At 41.3% G+C, this 22,187-nt stretch overlaps 2 protein-coding genes and 1 long non-coding RNA gene across 6 annotated transcripts in view; 1 reads left to right on the top strand and 2 right to left on the bottom strand.

Moving 5' to 3' along the window:
- Positions 1–22,187, bottom strand: part of LOC127946564 (uncharacterized) — a 321,463-nt gene that overhangs the window by 152,026 nt on the left and 147,250 nt on the right. The window lies entirely within an intron of this gene.
- LOC127946562 (uncharacterized) overlaps positions 1–22,187 on the bottom strand; it is a 220,082-nt gene that overhangs the window by 120,350 nt on the left and 77,545 nt on the right. The window lies entirely within an intron of this gene.
- LOC127946569 (uncharacterized) lies at positions 4,253–12,145 on the top strand. 2 transcript variants are annotated; one of them, XR_008151120.1, is made up of 2 exons: positions 4,253–4,514; positions 11,425–12,145. It is a non-coding gene; the product is annotated as an uncharacterized LOC127946569 (long non-coding RNA). The 2 variants fall into 2 exon arrangements; XR_008151121.1 differs by lacking the exon at positions 4,253–4,514 and adding an exon at positions 11,221–11,328.

Here is a 22,187-nt window from a genome sequence, read left to right as displayed (position 1 = left end):
ACTGAGTACAGTATTAAATGTGCAGCAGTGGGAAAACTCACCTACACTGTAGACAGTGATGTGATGCACCTCAGAGCCATGAACAACAATCTCATCAAGGCTAAAGTCACTGCACTTGCCAAAAGTCTGTCATGAAATTTACTACTTCACCCACTGTTACTTCTGACTGAGGTTGCTAGATAACAACAGTGTGGAAAGTTATTTCAGCATATTTGCATGATACCAAAATGTTCAGGTTTAACTTTCAGGTTCACTTTAAATAATAGTTTGGAAAGGAAATGTGTGTCATCTCTCATGATTGGAATGGGTGTGTGAACATTTCCTCTGAAAAATAAAATTTTCCAAAACAAGTGCTTTGCTAGAAAACTTGGAATATTGCATTATGAGTTACACCCTTATGTTTGTTTGTTGTTGTTTTTTTGTTGTTATTTTGTAGATATGTTGGATTCACTGGGTAAAGTGTTGTGATGGCAGTCCTTATCTGAGGATGTATTTATCTACAGGTACATCACTGTAACATTATCTTCCATATTTGATAGTCAGTGCCAGCCATTGTCACGGTGTCTGATTTGTGGTTCCCTGGGTGTCAACTATTGGTCTCACTTCCTCATAGGCACCCCACTGTAGGCACTACGATTCCCACAAGCCGTCAAAAGGGGAATGTGGTGGGCGGTGTGGCACAAGAGTTCTGAACCCTGGTGGTAGGATTGGGATATAATGATGCGGCCTTGAAATACTTTTTCAACGTCTGTCTGGAACAACTCTGTGCCGGAGAGGGAAATGAATGAGCTAGAGGTCTTTGATTTTTGGAGGTTCATACTGTACCTGCAACATCGGTCTCAGTGGGATACCCCAGCCACATCCGTCTCTCCAGGTGGGATGGCCGACTCTAGACTGGGGTCTACAGACAGGAGGACCGCAAGTCCAGCGCCACTGCGCAAGATGGCCGCCAGCCCAACGCCACTGCGCAAGATGGCCGCCAACCCCGGCGCCACTGCGCAAGATGGCCGCCGGCCCAGTGCCACTGCACAAGATGGCCACCGGTCCAGCGACTCTGCACAAGATGACAGCGACAGTTGACCCTCCAGAGTTGAGTCAGGTTCCCGTTGACCCTCCAGAGTCTAGTCAGGTTTTTATTGACCCTCCAGAGTCAAGTCAGGTTCCCGTTGACCCTCCAGAGTCGAGTCAGGTTCCCGTTGACCCTCCAGGTCAAGTCACCATTTACACTCATGAGTTAAGCACTACCACAGTTAGACCTCAGGAGTCAAGTCAAGTCACTGTTAATCTTCATGGAAAATGTCAAGTCACCAGTGTTCTTCATGGGCAAAGTCAAGTCACCATTGTTCTTCATAGGCAAAGTCAAGTCACCAGTGTTCTTCATGAGCAAGGGCAAGTCACCGTTTATCTTCATGAGCAAGGGCAAATCACCGTTGATCTTCATGAGCAAGGGCAAGTCACCGTTGATCTTCATGAGCAAAGGCAAGTCACCGTTGATCTTCATGAGCAAGGGCAATTCACCGTTGATCTTCATGAGCAAGGGCAAATCACCGTTGATCTTCATGAGCAAAGGCAAGTCACCATTGTTCTTCTTGAGCAAAGGCAAGTCACCATTGATCTTCATGAGTAAGGGGAAGTCAGCAATGATCTTCATGAGCAAAGTCAAGTCACCAATGATCTTCAAGAGCAGAGTCAAGTCACCGTTGATCTTCCTGAATCCAGTCAAAACACCAGAGATCTACCAGAGTCTCTCCACGTCTCTGCTGAACTACTGGAGTCTCTCAACATCTCTGCTGAACTACCAGAGTCTCTCCTTGTCTCTGCTGAGCTATCAGAATCTCTCCACGTCTCTGCTGAACTACCAGAGCCTATCCACGTCTCTGCTGAACTACCAGAGCTTCTCCAGGTCTCTGCTGAACTACCAGAGCCTCTCCATGTCTCTGCTGAACTACCAGAGCCTCTCCACGTCTCTGCTGAACTACCAGAGCCTCTCCACGTCTCTGCGGAACTTCCAGAGCCTCGTCACATCTCAGCCGAACTCCCTGAGAGCTCGACTTATCCTGCTGTGGCCACGGAAGCCACCCAAGAACTCACCGCCTGCCCTGTCATGGCCATGGAGACCATCTACCATCTCCTCAGGGCCACGAAGGCCACCCTTAACCTGTTCATGTTCTCTATTTCAGACTTACAAAACCAGACTTGCTCTCCTGTGCCTTCAATCCCACTGTGGTGGTCTTCGCGCCGCCAAGGTGGGCTCCTGTCTCGACCGCATGGCTGTGGTGGTCTTCTGCACCGCCCTAGTGGGCTTCTATCTTGGGGGTAATGTCACGGTGTCTGTTCTGGTCAAGGACGCATAAACCTCCACCACGAACTGCCGGGAAGGATCAGGGGCAATAAGGATGGGAGCTGAAATGAAACAGCTTTTCAGTTTGGAAAATATATACCACCTGAAGGCAGTCTTGATGGAGGTTAAGGAAGTCAAAAGGGTTGGCTAGCTGGCAGAAATTGCGAATAAACCACTGGTAGAAATTGGCAAAGCCCAGAAACCTGTGCAGGGCCTTATGAGACTCTGGGGTTGGCCAATTTACCACAGCCTGAATCTTGTCGGACCCTTGCGCACCCTCTTGGCCGAGATGATGTATCCCAAAAAAGGAACAGACTGTGCATGTAAAACGCATTTCTCCGCCTTGACAAAAAGCCCATTCGCTAAAAGCCTCTGAAGCACTTGCCTGAAGTGTCGAACATGTTCCTGAAGAGAATGAGAAAATATCAGTATGTCATCCAGGTAGACATAAATTAAGTGATCTACCATATCTCTCAACACATCGTTGACAAGTGCTTTGAATACCGCGGGGGCATTACAAAGGCCAAAAGAAAGAACAAGATATTCAAAGTGCCCCCTGGGGGTATTGAAAGCGGTCTTCCATTCATCCCTCTGTCTTATGCAAACCAAATGATAAGCGTTATGGAGATCCAATTTTGAGAAAAATGACGACCCCTGCAGATGCTCGAAAGCCGACGACATCTAGGCAAAGGATAAGTATTCTTCACTGTAATGTCATTCAATCCTCGAATGACAGTCAATACAGGGACGAAGAAAGCCATCTTTCTTTTTCATAAAAAAAATAAATAAAATCCTGCACCTGCTGGAGAGGAAGAGGGGTGGATAATCTTGGCTGCAAGAGAATCAGAAATATATTTCTCCATGACTTCCCTCTCCAGATTGGAAAGGGAATATAATTTGCCTTTAGGCGGAGACGTACCTGACAATAATTTTATAGCACAGTCATAGGGACGATGCGGAGGTAGAGAAGCAGCCCGAGATTTACTGAACACTCTCTTCAGGTCGAGGTACTCATGTGTCACGTTAGACAGGTCAGTGTGATCATCCTCAAACACAGAACAAGACACAAGAGAACATGCAGACAAGAGACATGACGCATGACAATATTCACTCCAGGACAAGACAGAACTTTTTCCCCAGTTTCTGTAGGGATTATGGAGCACCAGCCAGGGATGCCCCAAAACCACAGGAGCAGCAGTAGTGTCAGTGAGGAGAAATTCAATGTACTCAGTGTGTTGTCGGGAGATGATGAGTTTCACTGAGACTGTGGAATGTGTGACAGCGGAGGAATCCCAAGCGGTTGAGGAATAAGGTCCAGATCGCTCAATTCAATTCAATTCAATTCAATTCAAGTTTATTTGTATAGCGCTTTTTACAATACAAATCGTTACAAAGCAACTTTACAGAAAATTATGTTTCTACAATATTTAGTAGTAGCTTTTAAGTGGTGACTGTCAGTTTGTGCACGTCAAGCTGCATTTACTCAAACCCAGCGCAGGAATCCCAAGCGGGCGAGGAATAAAGTCCAGAGAATATCAACTGGAGGAACAGGAGCACAACTAGACAAGAGAGACAGACGAGAAATCAATGAACCAATAACACAAACAGAATGCCAGCCAAACTTAAAGGCAGCGCAAATGAGTTGCAGCTGTTGCTCACTACCACAGCTGCTGCTAGTTAACAGATGCACACAATCAGACAAAGACGCAAGATGAACGCACTGACCCATGAACCGTGACATTAAAACTGTTCTTATGAATATTCATGAAATGATACAACATATGTTTGATTATAATGCATTATGCATTCATTATAATGCTTTAATAATACCCTTATAATGTATTATAAATATGGGCTTCAGAAAGTGTTACTGAAAAAAAAATATTATTGACATTTTACACATACATGTGTAGCGGGTAGGGCGTAGGCAGCGGGAATTGCGCCTTGATTGAATCAGGTGGTGGGCGTTTGGCGTTGCACCTTTAAATGTAGCAAGCTGGCGGTTCCTCTGATTAGTGTTACTATAGATTCTTGGTTCCTTGGACTCTTGGTTGGTTGTACGAGTTGATCTCGACTCGGTGTTTGTGGGTTATTCAGTGCGGTGGTTACATCTAGCTCCGTCTTCACGAGCCCTCACCGGCTACGGATTGTGTCTGCGTGTTTCAATGAAAATGTAAGTTTTCTGCTTTTACTTATGAGCAGCGTTCCGTTTTTTCTGTAGGCATTGGTCATAATGAACTTTCATTGATTCGTGTTCTGTCTATATTAGTCGCTGATTTAGAGTATGACCACTACAAGTTTGCCGAGTGCTGTTTGTTGTGCTGAGAATGTAAGTTCACTGGCTTCCTTTTTTTCCCTCACGTGTTTACATCGGTGTTACGGAGCGCTTGTTTATATGTGTGTAATTGTGTTGACTCGTCATGTCTGTATTATAGATTGGCCTGGGAATGTATGAGTAAAAACCAGACGGAATAAGGCGATTGCTACAGTATTACAACTAAACAAGCTCTTGGTTCGACGCTGCGGTCTGTGTCCATACAGGAGGACCGTCATATGCCATCTTGGCCACTGTTTTTCCTGTGCCCTGTTTTTAGTATTCAGTTGTGTGTGTGTGTGTGTGTGTGTGTGTGGGAGGAAGGCCCACTGTGTTGCTCATTAGTCTTCATCTGTGTGCGTTGCTGTATGTTTTATGTTTGTATCTTGGGCCATTGGGTTGGTGCAATATCCTGGGACGGGGAATAACAATTTTGTTGTGTGGTCACTGGTTTGCTGAGTGTAAATTTATTTTGTTTTCTGTGCATATGATTTGTGATGTGCCTTATTTATTCTGTATTTGCTGATTTGAGTTTTGCTGATTTTTGTTATACACATTTTGATTTTGCACTTTGTTGTCCCTGTCCCTGAATTTGTTGACCAGAGGCCTAATGTTTGTTATTTTAAGTGTGTCTAACTGGAGAAAAATAAAATAAACTGTTTCTATTTTTATAATACTCAAGTCCCTCTCTCTCCTTTTATTTCCCTTTATTGGGATAGCCTGCTTGTGAATATATATAATTTAGATTGGTTTGACATGGCCCCCTAGGGGTTACATTTGGCGTAGTCGGCAGGGGGCGATTGGGACTGGTGTAATTTGTTGTTGTTGTTGTTGTTGTTGTTGTTGTTTTTTGTGTGTATGTATTGAGTGCAGGTAGAGTACAGGAAAAGCAGTGGTTGAGGACTGGGCCTGGACGGCGGTTCTGCAAGTGACCAGTGGTTTGTATATATAAAAAAAAAAAAAAAAAAAAAAAAAAACTTTCTCTCTTCCCTTCTGGCTTTGTTCGGTTCGAAATGTCCCAGGATTTGGAGGAACGGGTCGGGCAGCTAATGGAGCAGATTAAACAGTTGCAGGTTGACAATGAAAGGCTACGTCAGGGAAGTGTAGCATCTGCTGGGGCTGTAGAACAGGGAGAGCAGAGTCAGCAAGAGCCAAATCGCCAAGAGCCAAATACTCAGGAGCCAGGGTCTTCCGGATTAAGATATGTGTATGTTCCTAGAGAACGTAAATATCCTAGGTTCTCTGGTAGTTCAGAGTCTCCTCCGGTGGAGGAATGGATTGAAGAGGTCCGTCGATGTTTACAGGTTAGGCATATGTCCATAGGTGAGCAGGCGCATTTCGTGTATGATCTTCTGGATGGGGAGGCAAAGCTAGAAATTAAACTCCATCCAGCTCCAGTTAGATCCGAACCTGAGAATATTTTCTCTATACTAACTGAGACTTTTGGCTGTAGCCAGTCTTATATTGACGCTCAACAAAAATTTTTCCAATGTCGTCAACGGGAGGGAGAAACGTTGCGTGAATTTTCACACTCATTAATGTCACTTATGGAAGTCGCACAACGTAAAAATACAACTGCAATTGCTAAACCTGATTGTGTTCTCCGTGATCAATTTGTAGAAAACGTTAGAGACAAAATGCTGCGTAGAGAATTAAAACAATACATCCGCCTTAATCCTGATTCCTCCTTTTTGGACTTGCGTCGTGAGGCATTTTGCTGGGCCGATGATGGTGAGGGGCCCCGTCCTGTTCGTGCAAGGGCTTTTTCGTGTGACGCTAGTTCAAGGGTGGTGGGAGCGCAGCAGGCAGAAGCTCAGGTTGTTGTAGCACAACAAAGTAATGAATTGACCGAGCTGAAAGACTGTTTGCGTAGGCAGCAGGCCCAATTAGATACTATTCTTAAACATCTGTCCTCTGGCTCAGGGCCATCCAATCTACCAAATAGGCAGACCAATCATCAGAGGCGGTTTCGTTTTGATGTGGATGGCAGACCTATTTGTCTGCGTTGTGAGCAAGTAGGCCATATGGCTAGGGATTGTCCGGTTGGCTCCCGGCAGACACAGCGTGTGGGGATTGGGCCTAGGCTGCCCATTGGGAATGGGAGGGATGACTCTTCCAGCAGGCAACAGGGAAACTAGCACCCTCTAGTGCATGGAGCCAAGCACTGGAAGGGGATTTGATGGGCTCAGACTCGTTTATATTTTCTTTGTCCTGTCCTTCTGCATTGGTGGGCGAGTGTCCAGTGGCAGATGTTCAGATGGGCGGTGTAACTGTTACTTGTCTTATAGATACCGGTTCTATGGTATCTACTATCACGGAGTCCTTCTTTAATGACCATTTTCGAGTTTTGGGGTGTGATCAGTATTTTCTTGTGGTTGGTTACAGTTAAAAGCAGCCAATGGCCTGGATATCCCATATCGAGGATATTTAGAATTGGATGTAGAAGTCTTAGGAAAAGTTCTTCCTTCCATAGGCGTCTTGGTGGTTCAAGATCCACCGGACTCCAGACTTAAGACAAACAAGGACTCTGTCCCAGGATTGATCGGGATGAATGTCCTCCGTTGCTGCCTGCAAGAGTTTTTTTGCCAAGACGGTGCAAGTTTGTTTACTTCCGGGTTAACAGTCCCAGCCATTTGGGAACATGCCTTAGTAGCGTGTCAACGCTTCGAGGACTTTTCTACGTCTGGGGTTCTAGGCAGGGTTTTGACTGCCCCTGGGTCCTCTATCTGTGTTCCAGCTGGATCTTTAAAGTTTGTGTCAGCCACCTGTAGGCAGGGGCTTGGCCCATTGATTTCTTCTGTACTGTTAGAACCAGCAGGGACAGGGTGGCAGTTGCCACCAGACTTAATTGTTCCAATCTCCTTGCTCCCCATTGGAAATGGTACCGTACAAGTGCCAGTTGTTAACGTGGGCCAGGTAGATCGGTGGATAAAACCACGTACCCTGTTGGGGGAAATGTATTTGATCACTGCACATTCCGCTAGTAAATCCATCTGCTTCCAGGAAGAAAATGGCACCCAAGGCCCTGTCGCGTTTATTCGGTCAATGGAGGCTGCTACAACTCCCTCGCTGGGGTTTGCGGACCTTTCCTGGCCTAATTTAACTGAGTTCGAGCAATGGGAAGCAAAGTCTTTACTTCAGAAGTATAGTGACACTTTTAGCTGTAGTGAGGCACTTTTAGGCTGTACTGACTTGATCGAGCACGAGATTCCTTTGACTGACGACATTCCGGTGCGGCAGCGCTATAGACGACTTCCACCATCCCAGTATGATGTAGTGAAGACTCATATCCAGGAGCTGTTAGATCAGGGAGTGGTAAAACCAAGCTGTAGTCCTTATTCCTCACCCATCGTGGTGGTGGAGAAAAAAGATGGATCTATTCGTCTTTGTGTTGACTATAGACAACTAAACGCAAAGACCAGGAAAGATGCCTTTCCTTTGCCAAGAATTGAGGAATCTTTGGATGCCCTCACAGGTGCGTCTCTCTTCTCCACTCTTGACCTTGCGAGTGGTTATAATCAGGTGTCAGTTGCTGAAAGGGATCGGGCTAAAACCGCTTTTTGCACGCCCTTTGGCCTGTTTGAGTTCCAGAGGATGCCATATGGGTTGTGCAACGCACCCGGGACTTTTCAGCGGCTGATGGAAAGAATATTTGGGGACCAGCGTTTCCATTCCCTTCTCCTGTACTTAGATGATGTGGTCGTTTTTTCATCCACGTTCAAACAACATCTGGAACGTTTGGAGTCAGTATTTAGTCGTCTACGTGAGCACGGTCTTAAGCTTAAACTAAAGAAGTGTCATTTTTTTCAGCCTGAAGTAAAGTTCTTGGGCCATGTTGTTTCAGCCTCTGGGGTTTCTACAGACCCTGACAAGATCAGCGCAGTTAGGGATTGGAGCACTCCATCTACAGTCGCAGAGTTGCGATCGTTCCTTGGGTTTGCATCGTATTATCGGCGTTTTGTGCAGGGGTTTGCGAGGTATGCGGCTCCTCTACATAAATTGGTGGCAAAGCTCCAGCCACACCCTATCAGAAATAGGATGGGACGTAATGCCAATTTGCGGGACCATTGGGACTGGGGTTGTGATCAAGCGTTCAATACTTTGAGGGACAAATTGATAAGCGCACCAGTTTTGGGTTACGCCGACTTTAGTAAACCATTCGTCCTCGAGGTAGATGCTAGTGGGCTTGGGCTTGGTGCCGTTTTATCTCAAGAACAGGACGGAGGACCTCGGCGTCCAGTCGCGTATGCAAGCAGGGGCTTGCGACCAACTGAGCGAAACATGGATAACTACTCGGCCATGAAACTTGAACTGTTGGCACTTAAGTGGGCAGTAACAGACAAGTTTCGGGATTATCTGCTCGGTACCAAATTTACTGTTCTGACCGATAATAATCCGCTCTGTTACTTACAGACAGCTAAGTTAGGAGCTGTAGAGCAACGTTGGGCTGCGCAACTAGCTCTTTTTGATTTCACCATCGAGTACCGTCCTGGCGTATGTAACAAGAATGCGGACGCATTATCCCGCTTGCCGGCACCACCAGTCTCAGTCTCTATGGATGGGATTACCTCGGGGATCTTTGTGCCGGCCGAAATTAAGAGTGTGGTCGTGTCCCCTTCTGTTGAAATACAGACCATAGATGCATGCCCTACAAGAACTAGGGGAAATCTCCAACTTTTGCAGGCTGAGGATCTTGTTTTGAAGGCCTTCCTTGTATATTGGAAGAGGGGTAGTCCTCCTACAGCCTCAGAGAGGTCCACTGAGTCCCCTGCTGTTGTGGAGCTTGTCCGTCAATGGGCAGACCTAGTAGTCTATGAGGGGGTCCTATACAGGAAGACGCATGTCCCTGGCAGTACTGAAAAGGTCTTGCAACTACTGCTGCCCCAGGCTCTTCAGACAGAAGTGCTCACAGCCTTGCATGATGATCATGGCCACCAGGGGGTAGATCGAACAGTTAGTCTTGTCCGCCAGCGATGTTATTGGCCCTTTATGCGGAAGGATGTCGACCGGTGGTGCCGTGAATGTCGGCGGTGTGTGGTGGCCAAGGCAACTCAGCCAAAACTGAGGACCTTTATGGGTAGTCTGTTGGCATCAAGTCCCCTAGAAATTGTAGCCATTGACTTTTCCATATTGGAAAAATCTAGTGATGGGAAAGAGAATCTTTTGGTTGTTACTGATGTGTTCTCTAAATTTGCACAGGCATATCCTACAGCAGACCAGAAGTCGTCAACGGTAGCTCGAGTCTTGACAGAGCAGTGGTTTTACACTTATGGTGTTCCACTACGTATCCATACTGATCAAGGGCGAAATTTTGAAGGTGAGCTGTTCCAACAATTGTGCAGAGTGTATGGAATTCGTAAATCTCGCACTAGCCCATATCATCCAGAAGGCAATGGACAATGTGAGCGATTTAATCGCACATTGCATGACTTGCTTCGTACGCTACCTCCTGAAAAGAAGAGACGGTGGCCGTACCATCTACCACAGGTTTTGTTTGCTTATAACACCACAGTCCATCAGTCTACGGGGTTTTCTCCGTATGAACTGATGTTTGGGCGTAAGCCCACTCTTCCACTTGATTCCTTGTTGGGCACAATTGATATTCCATCAGACTCTACTACTGCCGAGTGGGTTCAAGAACACCAGAAGCATCTCTCAGCAATCTATAGCCAGGCCCGGGCTCATTTGGAGGCAGCCGCTCAACAACGAGCAAAGAATCATTTGGCTCCTTTGCCACTCCTGCCCCCTGGTACACTGGTGTATCGTCGCAGTCACCCGCATGGACGGCACAAGATTAGTGATCATTGGGAAAATGTGGTGTATGAGATTGTGAGGTGCCTTGATGAGGTTGGTACACTTTATAAAATTAGGCCAAGAGATCAGTTAGGTCCCGAGAAGAATATCAATCGGAAAGAACTGCGCCCCCTCCCAACTGACCCAGGTTTACCACATCTTGTATATGGGGGTGAGATGCTTAATGTAAGCATGCCAAATTTCATAGGGGATGATGTTGATGGCAGTATGGATGAAGGTGATGATTGTGGAGTATTGGTGGCAATTGATGCACCTCCTGTAAGAGGATCAATACCTTCCATGGAGTTTGGAGTGTCGCAGCCTCTAGCTCTTGAACAGCAGGGGCAGAGCACACCTCAACATTTAATACGTGACTCCTTGGGTGTTGAAGGGGAAGTATCAACATCTGGTAAAACCCTTGTTTCAAGGAGAACTGTTAGAACAAATGCAGGCCACCATCCCAATCCTCACAACCTCCCATGCACGACTGTCAGAAGACCACCTGTGGCCTTGGCAGAAAGCGCTTTGACTATCTCCTCCCATAGCACTGGTTTTAGGCCTTGGGTTTGACCCTTGCCCTAGCCACCGGGACGGTGACATTTAAGGGTGGGTGAATGTAGCGGGTAGGGCGTAGGCAGCGGGAATTGCGCCTTGATTGAATCAGGTGGTGGGCGTTTGGCGTTGCACCTTTAAATGTAGCAAGCTGGCGGTTCCTCTGATTAGTGTTACTATAGATTCTTGGTTCCTTGGACTCTTGGTTGGTTGTATGAGTTGATCTCGACTCGGTGTTTGTGGGTTATTCAGTGCGGTGGTTACATCTAGCTCCGTCTTCACGAGCCCTCACCGGCTACGGATTGTGTCTGCGTGTTTCAATGAAAATGTAAGTTTTCTGCTTTTACTTATGAGCAGCGTTCCGTTTTTTCTGTAGGCATTGGTCATAATGAACTTTCATTGATTCGTGTTCTGTCTATATTAGTCGCTGATTTAGAGTATGACCACTACAAGTTTGCCGAGTGCTGTTTGTTGTGCTGAGAATGTAAGTTCACTGGCTTCCTTTTTTTCCCTCACGTGTTTACATCGGTGTTACGGAGCGCTTGTTTATATGTGTGTAATTGTGTTGACTCGTCATGTCTGTATTATAGATTGGCCTGGGAATGTATGAGTAAAAACCAGACGGAATAAGGCGATTGCTACAGTATTACAACTAAACAAGCTCTTGGTTCGACGCTGCGGTCTGTGTCCATACAGGAGGACCGTCATATGCCATCTTGGCCACTGTTTTTCCTGTGCCCTGTTTTTAGTATTCAGTTGTGTGTGTGTGTGTGTGTGTGTGTGTGGGAGGAAGGCCCACTGTGTTGCTCATTAGTCTTCATCTGTGTGCGTTGCTGTATGTTTTATGTTTGTATCTTGGGCCATTGGGTTGGTGCAATATCCTGGGACGGGGAATAACAATTTTGTTGTGTGGTCACTGGTTTGCTGAGTGTAAATTTATTTTGTTTTCTGTGCATATGATTTGTGATGTGCCTTATTTATTCTGTATTTGCTGATTTGAGTTTTGCTGATTTTTGTTATACACATTTTGATTTTGCACTTTGTTGTCCCTGTCCCTGAATTTGTTGACCAGAGGCCTAATGTTTGTTATTTTAAGTGTGTCTAACTGGAGAAAAATAAAATAAACTGTTTCTATTTTTATAATACTCAAGTCCCTCTCTCTCCTTTTATTTCCCTTTATTGGGATAGCCTGCTTGTGAATATATACAATTTAGATTGGTTTGACATGGCCCCCTAGGGGTTACACATGCATAGCATATTATTTCCATAAATGTGACATATGTCACTAAAATGATTGTATCAAATGTTGTGACATGATTGGCAGAGCCAAGGTAATAAAAAATAACAAGAACAAAATTTAAATAGTAAAACTAAAATGGTACTTTATTTTGTTAATTTTGAAACGGGACATACAAGTTGAAATTAAATTAGGACTATGGAGAAAATATGAAAGTGAGAAGGAAAAAAAAATCTTTATAAAAAAAAAAACTGTTTTTGAATCAATGACCAAATAAGCATTTCTTCCTTAAAGCCTTGTGAATTCACAATAACGCCATCTTATTGAATTATTGAGTAAAGCAAGAAAATGCATGGAATTAAGAGAGAGACGACCACATTAATATTCACTGACATCAAGTTTTAGATTTATTCTAGTTGTTTTGAAACTATTTTTTCCAAAACACTTACCCACTTGAATTAACATTATTAAATAAAATGGTCTAGAGGTAGGGGAAGAGATTGATATTAAATAACTATGAAAAACATAATTTAGTCTGTCAGTGTAAACTTTTTTTTAATCATTATTATAAATCTGGGGGTTTATAATAAAAGTGAAAGTGATGTGTAGACAAATAACCCGGGAAGCAATAAAGGGTTCAGTGTCTTGCTCAAGGGAAGCTCAGTCGTGGTTACTGAAGGTGGATGAGAGAGTTGTTCTTTCACTCCCACATATACATTTCCTGTGTGAAACTGAAACTCAAACCCGCAACCTTCAGCAAATCCAACTCTAGACATCAAGCTATAAGCTTTAATTTAATTAAAGTTCTGCTGGTAATGGAGCAGGGTGGATCACTGCATCTTCTCATATTCCTAATGGACACAAACACAGAAAGAGAGAAACCGAAACTTAGAGAGAGTTGGATGCTGAGTCATGATGCTGAGAGGATGTGTTTTAGTTTACAGAAATCTGATCAAGAAAAGCATCTTAATTGAAGATGGGAATCCTGGTTGATAACATCTTTCAACAAGTACAGACAATTTGAATCAATCTGACCCATACAGAAAAACCATGTTCACGAGCTGTTCATAATGCACAACATTTTTGGGCTTCAGATGTGTAATGAAGAAATGGCCCCTAAAAGTGTTTAATTTGCTTCATGTTTAAATTCCAGGTAAAAGTTATAATGCCCAATGATATGTAGTGTTCTTTTGTGTTTTATACTGTATGTCATGCACACATGGGGTTACCACACATATTGCATATCAACCGTTATCATGTACTACTTTTTATAGTACTGTTGTCTCTTGCTTACTTTTGTTATCTGCATTAAATGTGTGTATTTGTCACAATTCGGCTGCTGCTATTGTGGGGGAACAAAGAATCGCAGACACATCAGAGTAGATCTACATGGAGCCATCTTTATTTATCCAAATAAAGAAACATAGGATTAAGACACACACAGAACAGCAAAGAGAACAAACATTTAACAGCAGATGGAGAAACATAAAATGGGGATCATTATAGATACACCGGACGTGATTGAGAGGAAGAGGAGGAACTCCAGGAATTAATAAAACAAACATCAGCAAGACCTGGGTTGAATGAACTAAATACACAGGAGACCGAAACTGAGTCACGGAGCACAAGGGGAGCAAAAACACACACAAAACTGCGTCTGGCAGTATTCAAGTAGTCCATAAAGACCTTTCCATCACCTTAGGCTTGCAGATTGCATCATAGTAGTACAGAAACACCAGTCTGCTCTGTCGTGGCGAGTCTTAACTTTTATAAAGAATATCTCGTATAAATATCTAATAACTTTAGGGATCTTATCTATGCATGAACAGCTTGTAACACTCCAAAGAGAAAAGAAAACTTAAAATCACATCATATGATTCCTTTAAAACATTATTATTTTCAATAAAAACATCAACATCTAAACCTCTGTTAAATCTCAATAAAAAGATCCATATGAAATAAAGTCAGACTGGTTTGTAATAAGTGAAGATGCTGAGATCTGGAGAGATCTGTTACACATAAATGCATAAATAAATAAAATAAAATAAGTATAAATAAATAATTAAATAACGTGTTCCCAAAAATCACATGACTTTCAGAAACAGGGTGTTGCCTTGAATATAAATAGGATGTCTTTCTGATCTGATTGTCCACAGATTCTTTGAGTCAGCTGAAGAAGGACGGACTGTTCAGAGCATCACATTGTGAGTAGATCAATTCTAATGAATTCTGAACTTAATTATGGTCTAAGATATTCTTTACAGTGTGACTTAGGTTAAATGACATGGTATGCATTATAATTACTATCGTAAAGGATATGTCATTAAATATTAAAATATCAGTTATGTAGTAATATCTCAGATATGTATCAATATTTAGCCTTTTTTATTTGTTGCTAAGATATGTGCTAATACACAACATAAATATAAAACTAATTAATATGAGAAGATTTAATTTTCAAATGAATAATTATTATTATTATTCTGTTTACATTTAGATTTACATTTATTCATTTAGCAGACACTTTTATCCAAAGCGACTTACAGATGAAGACAGTGGAAGCAATCAAAAACAACAAAAAGAGCAATGATATTAGCTCAGTTAGCTTAACACAGTGCACGTAGCAAGAGCTTTTAAATAATATAATAAATAAAAAAAAACAGATAGAATAAAAAAAGAATAGAGCAAGCTAGTTAGAGGTCTTTACAAACACACACACACACACACACACACACACACACACACACACACACACACACACACACACACACACACATATATATATATATATATATATATATATATATATATATATAATTGCATAATAAATGAAAAGAAAAATAGAATACAAAAAGATTAGAAAGGTAGTTAGATTTTTTAAAGAATAGAATTAGAATAGTGAGTGAAGGTCAAATAAAGATGGAAGAGATGTGTTTTAAGCCGATTCTTGAAGATGGCTAAGGACTCAGCTACTCGGATTGAGTTGGGGAGGTCATTCCACCAGGAGGAACATTTAATTTAAAAGTCCGTAAAAGAGACTTTGTGCTTCTTTGGGATGAACAATCAAGCGACGTTCACTTGCAGAATGCAAGCTTCTAGAGGCACATAAGTCTGAAGTAACAAATTTAGGTAAATGGGTGCAGAGCCAGTGGTAGTTTTGTAGGAAAACATCAATGCCTTGAATTTTAAGCGAGTAGCTATTGGTAACCAGAGCAAATTGATAAACAGAGGTGTGACATAAGATAATTCGTCCTTTCACATCCGGGAGCTGCAGGAATAGCAGTAGAGCACAGAGGCATGATCTCCATCTCCTGTCAGTCGCTCACCAGCAGGTGGTGCAAGCGGCTTCTGATGAAGACCAAAGCAACAGGTGGATTAAATAATACAGTTACAAAAACTGATCTGCATAAATGGAGCAGGCGCTAAGCAGAAGTTTTGATTATCGGGGCATGTGGAAAAGCTGATTGTGTGAATGTGAATGTTTATTTCAACATCTTTGCCTTTACCATAGACTGTATAAAGGCTGTTACCCATAGCCTATTAAGCAGCATTCTCTACCATATAGGAGATTGTATAGTTATTATAGTTGCGCTCATGAGGCGTCTGCCGTTGCTAAGCAACCATGACCTGCTCTCTCCATGAAGCCGCAGAAATTTCAGCAAAGGATAAATGGATTTGCAGCACTAAAAATAGCTTGCAGTAGCTCTGCTACTAAATTTATTTCAAAATGGCAATCCATATACAGCTATGATCAGCTGTTCCTTCATCTTGGCTGAGCTTTCAAAGTTGCTACGGGAAAGGATAAAGCTGACTGGTTAGTTCCTGTCACATGACCCGTGGTGCGCTTGCGGTATTCTGAAAAGTTGAGATGTTTTAAACTCGGTGCGGAGCGGATGCACCTGGAAAAAAACGAGCGCGTCCGCACCGCATCGAGTTAAAAACATCTCAACTTTTCAGAATACCGCAAGCGCGCCGCAGGTCATGTAGCTTCCTCGCCTTTTCCGTAACAAAGTTCAGCTCAGCCAAGATGAAGGAACAGCTGATCTTGGCTGTATATGGATTGCCATTTTTAAATTAATTTAGTAGCAGAGCAACTACATACAGTTTTTAGTGCTGCAAATCCATTTATCCATTGCTGAAATTTCCGCGTCTTCCTGGAGAGAGCAGGGACCCAAGGGACCATCTGACAATTCCACTGACTGGGTTAAAAGGTCCAATGTGTTTTAATAAAAAAATTAAATAATGTACTGTCAAATTCTAAATCTTGTATTTCTCATAGTGATTATCTACAGGTGAGATTTTGCCAATACCTCCCTTCATATATTTACAGTATACAATTATTTGCATATTAAAGATCCCTGGAAAGGGTTTTTCATGTTCCAACAGTTGTTGTACATTGCTAGATACAAGACTGACTTACTATTTTTTCTTAAACAATATTTCTGTAGCGTCCATACAAAGAGAAATAAGTTATTGGCCATATATATTTAGTCAGTTTGAGTATATTATTAATTTAGTGTAAACTGATTAATTTGAATTTAATATTGTACTACGTTTCATTTTGAGGTAAATTTGCAGATGGTCCCTAAAGCAGCTTAGGCGAATAGACAACAAATATCAAACATAAAACTACTGCGCTTGGTTTTCTTTTTACGAAAAAGAAAAAATGATTTGGTGAAACTTTTTGGTTTGTGGGGCTCATTTCTGGGCTCATCTGCTGAAATGTACATATACAGTACATACACATATACAGTAATATATTGTATTAATTAGATACCGAATTTAATATCTTGAGGCAATAAAAGACGTTAATTTTTTAACGTTAAAGTTTGACACGGAGTTTTTCTTATTAAGTGACTTGCGTTAATATCCTCATCTGTCTGTATATAATTTGCTTCATCAGTAAAATGTGAGTTTAAGTCGCTTTGGATAAAAGCGTCTGCTAAGTGAATAAATGTAAATGTAATCGCTGTTAGTGCGCTGAGCCACGTTAATCAGTTTTCTTTTCTTTAACAGATTTCTGAGGGAATTGCGTGAAACCTTGAGCGTTCGTCCATATTTTACATCTGCTTAACTGTCTATATAGTTTGCATAATCATCAATAAAGTGTAATCTGAGATCTGAGGTCTTATATCATAGTATTAATTGATTGAGAAGCGTTACTCATCATTGGGGAATCCTGGAGGAGTGTGACGTGAGGGGACAGCACAGCGACACACAAGCCATGACACAAAATTATGGAAACTAAACAACCGAAAGCAATATATGTATTTCTTAGATGTAATGTTAGTTCTGTACTTCAGCGTTGGGTAAAATCCCATTATAATCTCCTTTATGGTAGAGAATGCTGCTTAATAGGCTAAGGGTAACAGCCTTTATACAGTCTATGGTAAAGGCAAAGATGTTGAAATAAACATTCACATTCACACAATCGACTTTTCCACATGCCCCGATAATCAAAACTTCTACTTAGGCTTGCTTAATTTCTGCAGATCAGTTTTTGTAACTGTATTATTTAATCCACCTGTTGCTTTGGTCTTCATCAGAAGCCGCTTGCACCACCTGCTGGTGAGCGACTGACAGGAGATGGAGATCATGCCTCTGTGCTCTACTGCTATTCCTGCAGCTCCAGGATGTGAAAGGGCGAATTATCTGCCGAATTTTAACCACTGAATTTGTGGAAGCGAATTTGGAAAGTGAAATAAAATGGACCGAAATTTGCCTGTCGAATATTATACATCGTATTTTTAAACCGATTGAATATTTTGGAAGTGAATTCTGGAACGTGAATATGAATTATTGAGTTTTTAATTATGAAAAGGTGTGTGAAATATTTTAAATTCAAATATTTACAGCTTAAACGAACAACTATGTTAAATTTCAGGACCTAAAAATGCAAGCCCTGGAAATACAAGGGATTAAAATGCAAGTACTGTTAATGCAATGCATATTCTTTTCAGTTAGTGCTATTCAGCATGCTTTTTTGTTTCAAAGACATATGTCATTATTTTACTTCCATAAATAAAGAAAATCTGAAGGATCGGACAGTTTTAGCAATGTTGTCTGAGAAAGTCATCTGATCATCAATCATAACTCCAAGGTTTCTAGCTGTTTTTGAAGGAGTTATGGTTGAAGTGCCTAACTTGATGGTGAAATTGTGATGGAACGATGGGTTTGCTGGAATCACAAGCAGTTCTGTCTTGGCAAGGTTGAGTTGAAGGTGATGGTCCATCATCCAGGAAGAAATTTAATATAATATAATATAATATAATATAATATAATATAATATAATATAATATAATATAATATAATATAATATGTAATATAAATATAATGTTTACATAAATTTATATAGTTTTCTAAAGTAATATTTATGGAAATGTTAATATATTTTTTTCTTTAATTATTTAAAATTGCTTAATAACCTTCAAGATCTCCACCTTCTGAAAGAGTTATAACACACAGTTTAACCCCACTGCATATCCTGTAGTCGCCACACTACAAAGAGAAAAAATTAATTAATTAGTTGCAGTTAATTAGATGATTATGATTATGATAGTGATGAACACCTGGGGCCTGTTTCAGAAAGGAGGTTGAGTTAAAACTCTGAGTATGCTAACCCTAAAATGAGGGAAACTCAATGTTTTCTGTTTCAGAATGGGAGGTTTGTCAAACCTGAGATAGCAGGGTAAGTCAAGCCCGTTTCCGAAAGACAACTAACTTATACTCAGAGTCAGTTACCATAATAACTTACTCTATGAAACTAACCTGGTCAGGAGCAGGTTTTTTTCGGTAAACCTAGAGTTTCTTTCGGTCTCCTCCCCCTTTTTTAAAAGACTCCATTGATGCACGCTGGAAAAATACTCTTCTTACTAAACCATCCTAGCCATCAGTGCAACATGTTACATGTACACACGTTCCTGCATGTACACATTCTGGTATTGTCAAAATTAGCTCTTCTCCCTGTGTCTGTCATATGATCTTAACATGTTCATGCAGACTTTAACTCATGCAGTAAATATAACTTCATCATGCACTAAAACTTCACAAATACATATAAATAATATTAAAATAACAAATTTTTGATCTAAATCTCCCCCTGTCTGGAACTACCGCCGTCAGTTCCACATCAACATTGCCACCTAGCGGAGTGATAGTAAGGAGAGAAAAAGTAAACTAAAGAACAAGAGACATACAAAGGACAGAAGAATAGAAACATAAGGAATCGGGAACAAAACAAAACAAAATAACCCCAACCCATGATATGTTCCGGCATACTATGTGTGTAATTACGTCTAGGTGTATGTATTTAAAATGAACCCCAGTTATCTAAAGAAAAGGAAAAATTAATCTTCACAAGTGCCTGGACTCGTAAAGTAATAACAAACTAACATAAATGTTGATGTTAAAGAATCCTATCCCTTGGGGTTGTGAATCAGTAAGCAGGTGCTGATTGTTTGTGGGGTTGTGTTTTAAGCAGTGTTGGGAAGGTTACTTTGGAAATGAAATAGGTTACAGATTACAAGTTACCCTATTTAAAATGTAATAGTAGTGTAACTTTTTAAATTACTTTATTAAAGTAATGTAACTGATTACTTTTTGAATACTTTTAAACATTTCTAATAAATGTTTATTTGCAACTGTTAATCATTTTCAAACATTTACACCATGCAGGTTTAACCTTAAAGTAGAGCTCAATACTGTCAGATTTTCACCATCCTTCATCACTTGAATTAAGGTGATCAAATTTGAACATCCACCGCACAATCAGACTTTAGTTCTGCATTTTACTTTAAGATTAATCTGAAGTTCAATGCAATTTTAAAATCATAAGAAATTGTTTAGTGAAACTTTTTTTGAAACCAAATCTTTGCATAATTACAGGAAACACTGCTTCCAACAATAGTTTGGAAAGAAAAATTGTTAATTAAAAAATAATAAATAAAAGCATATACATCAACTCAAATATTTTTTATCTAATAAGGCATACCTCCTATTCTGTGTACTAAACTCCTGAAACATTGCTGCTCTTTGTATGTGATGATAGTTTTCACAAAACAAGTTAAATGCTCATGAAGTGATTCATGAAGTGATTATGTGTTCATGTACTCATAAATAGAGACGGCAGATGTTGAAAACACTCTGAGCTTCAGTAGGCCTATGTATAGTAAATTATACCGCATGTCTGCATCAATTTCCATGAGGGGTGGACTGGGAAAAAATTTCAGACCAGGAAATCTTGAACTCATACAAACAAGATGTTATCCATCTCTCTCATGACTTTAATACTCAAGATTTAACAAAACTATACTTTCTAAATTGCCTACGTCAAAATGAGTGCATCACTTAAATTTATTTATAGAAAAATTCTAATTCTGAACATGAGTCATGTTTTTCCCTTACAAAAAATGTACCATGCTTTTATTATATAAAAGTACATTAACCGTTTTTTTTTATTATTTGCAAATGGATTACCATTTGTATTTGTTTTTAAATAAATAAATGTGTAAAATAATTTTTAATTTGTGGCATGGTTTAACAATAGTAACCTTTGTCTCTGGATTTATAGCAAAATATCATTGTTTTTCAGCTAAATTACTACTGTAACATTACAATAGATAATAATGATGTATTTTATACAGTATTTTGAGTGAGTGTGATCAATGTGCTGTTGCTCCTTGACTAAGTGAACAAATACAAAACTACAATAGCATCTTTACAGATGAAACTGACCTGCACTGCACACCCTGAACAGTAGTTTTGCTTCTCTGCTCCAGCTGTGTGCTACAGTCTACTCCAGTCTCTCTCTCTTGCATTGATTACTCTGAGTCTGATCAAAACCGTTCGGCGGAGGCGCGGAGATCGCGCGCGCTCAACCATTGCCAGCCACAACTAACCAATCCATGATTTATTAGAGATGTAATTATCGAATGCCGGATTCGGAAATTATCGCTTTAGTACATTCGACAGGCAATTTTACAATAACAATATTAAAATAGCGGGACAAATCGTCTGCCAGGCGATCGGGAATTGTCCCGGTCTGATGTCCGGTCCGCGCCTGTTTTCCACAGACATGCAGAACGTGCAGGATTCATAATGGCTTAATATTCACAGACACTAGTCCATGCTTTGTTTCAAGTGTACTGACCTACTTTTGATTTATTTGTCCAAAATGTGGCATATTCTGTCTGCGTTAGGCAATAGCAATCCCGTTTTTATGCCTGGATTATGAACCAGACTGCATCTGCATCGCGGCCGTGTGTCTCAGAAGAAATAATTTAAATCTGTATGTAACCCCTCTCTCCCGGGTCCTCTCTGACACTCCTCGCACTCACTCTGAGCTGGGCTCGAACCCAGGTCTCCAGCATGGGAGGCGGAAGCACTAACAAGGAGGCTAAATGGCTACAGCCACTAACGTCTGTCGATAGTGCATCTCTTGAGATCGGGGAGTGAGGTTTACCTGCACAGCACCACTTGCTGGGCTCCGTTACACTCACCCCCCTAAACCTCACTCCCATCCGGGTCACGGCACCAATGTAACCCCTCTCTCCCGGGTCCTCTCTGATGCTCCTCGCACTCGCTCCGAGCGGGGCTCGAACCCAGGTCTCCGGCATGGGAGGCGGACACACTAACAAGGAGGCTAAATGGCTACAGCCACTAACGTCTGTCGCTAGTGCGTCTCTTGAGATCGGGGAGTGAGGTTTACCTGCACAGCACTACTTGCTGGCCACCGTTACATGTATGTGGATGTGTGAAATATTCATATGTAATCCCCTTTTTAATGTTTAAAAATTTCATAAGTAACTGTAATTCAATTACTAATTTTTTCTTAGTAATTGTAACTGATTATAGTTACATTTATTTTGTAATTAAATTATGTAACGCCGTTACATGTAACTAGTTACTCCCCAACACTGGTTTTAAGTGAGTAATATCATATTTTACTCTAT

The sequence above is a fragment of the Carassius gibelio genome, chromosome A24, assembly GCF_023724105.1.
Source record: "Carassius gibelio isolate Cgi1373 ecotype wild population from Czech Republic chromosome A24, carGib1.2-hapl.c, whole genome shotgun sequence".
NCBI lineage: Eukaryota > Metazoa > Chordata > Actinopteri > Cypriniformes > Cyprinidae > Carassius > Carassius gibelio.
Note: the sequence above shows the minus strand (reverse complement) of the source record. Positions and strands in the feature narration are given on the sequence as shown.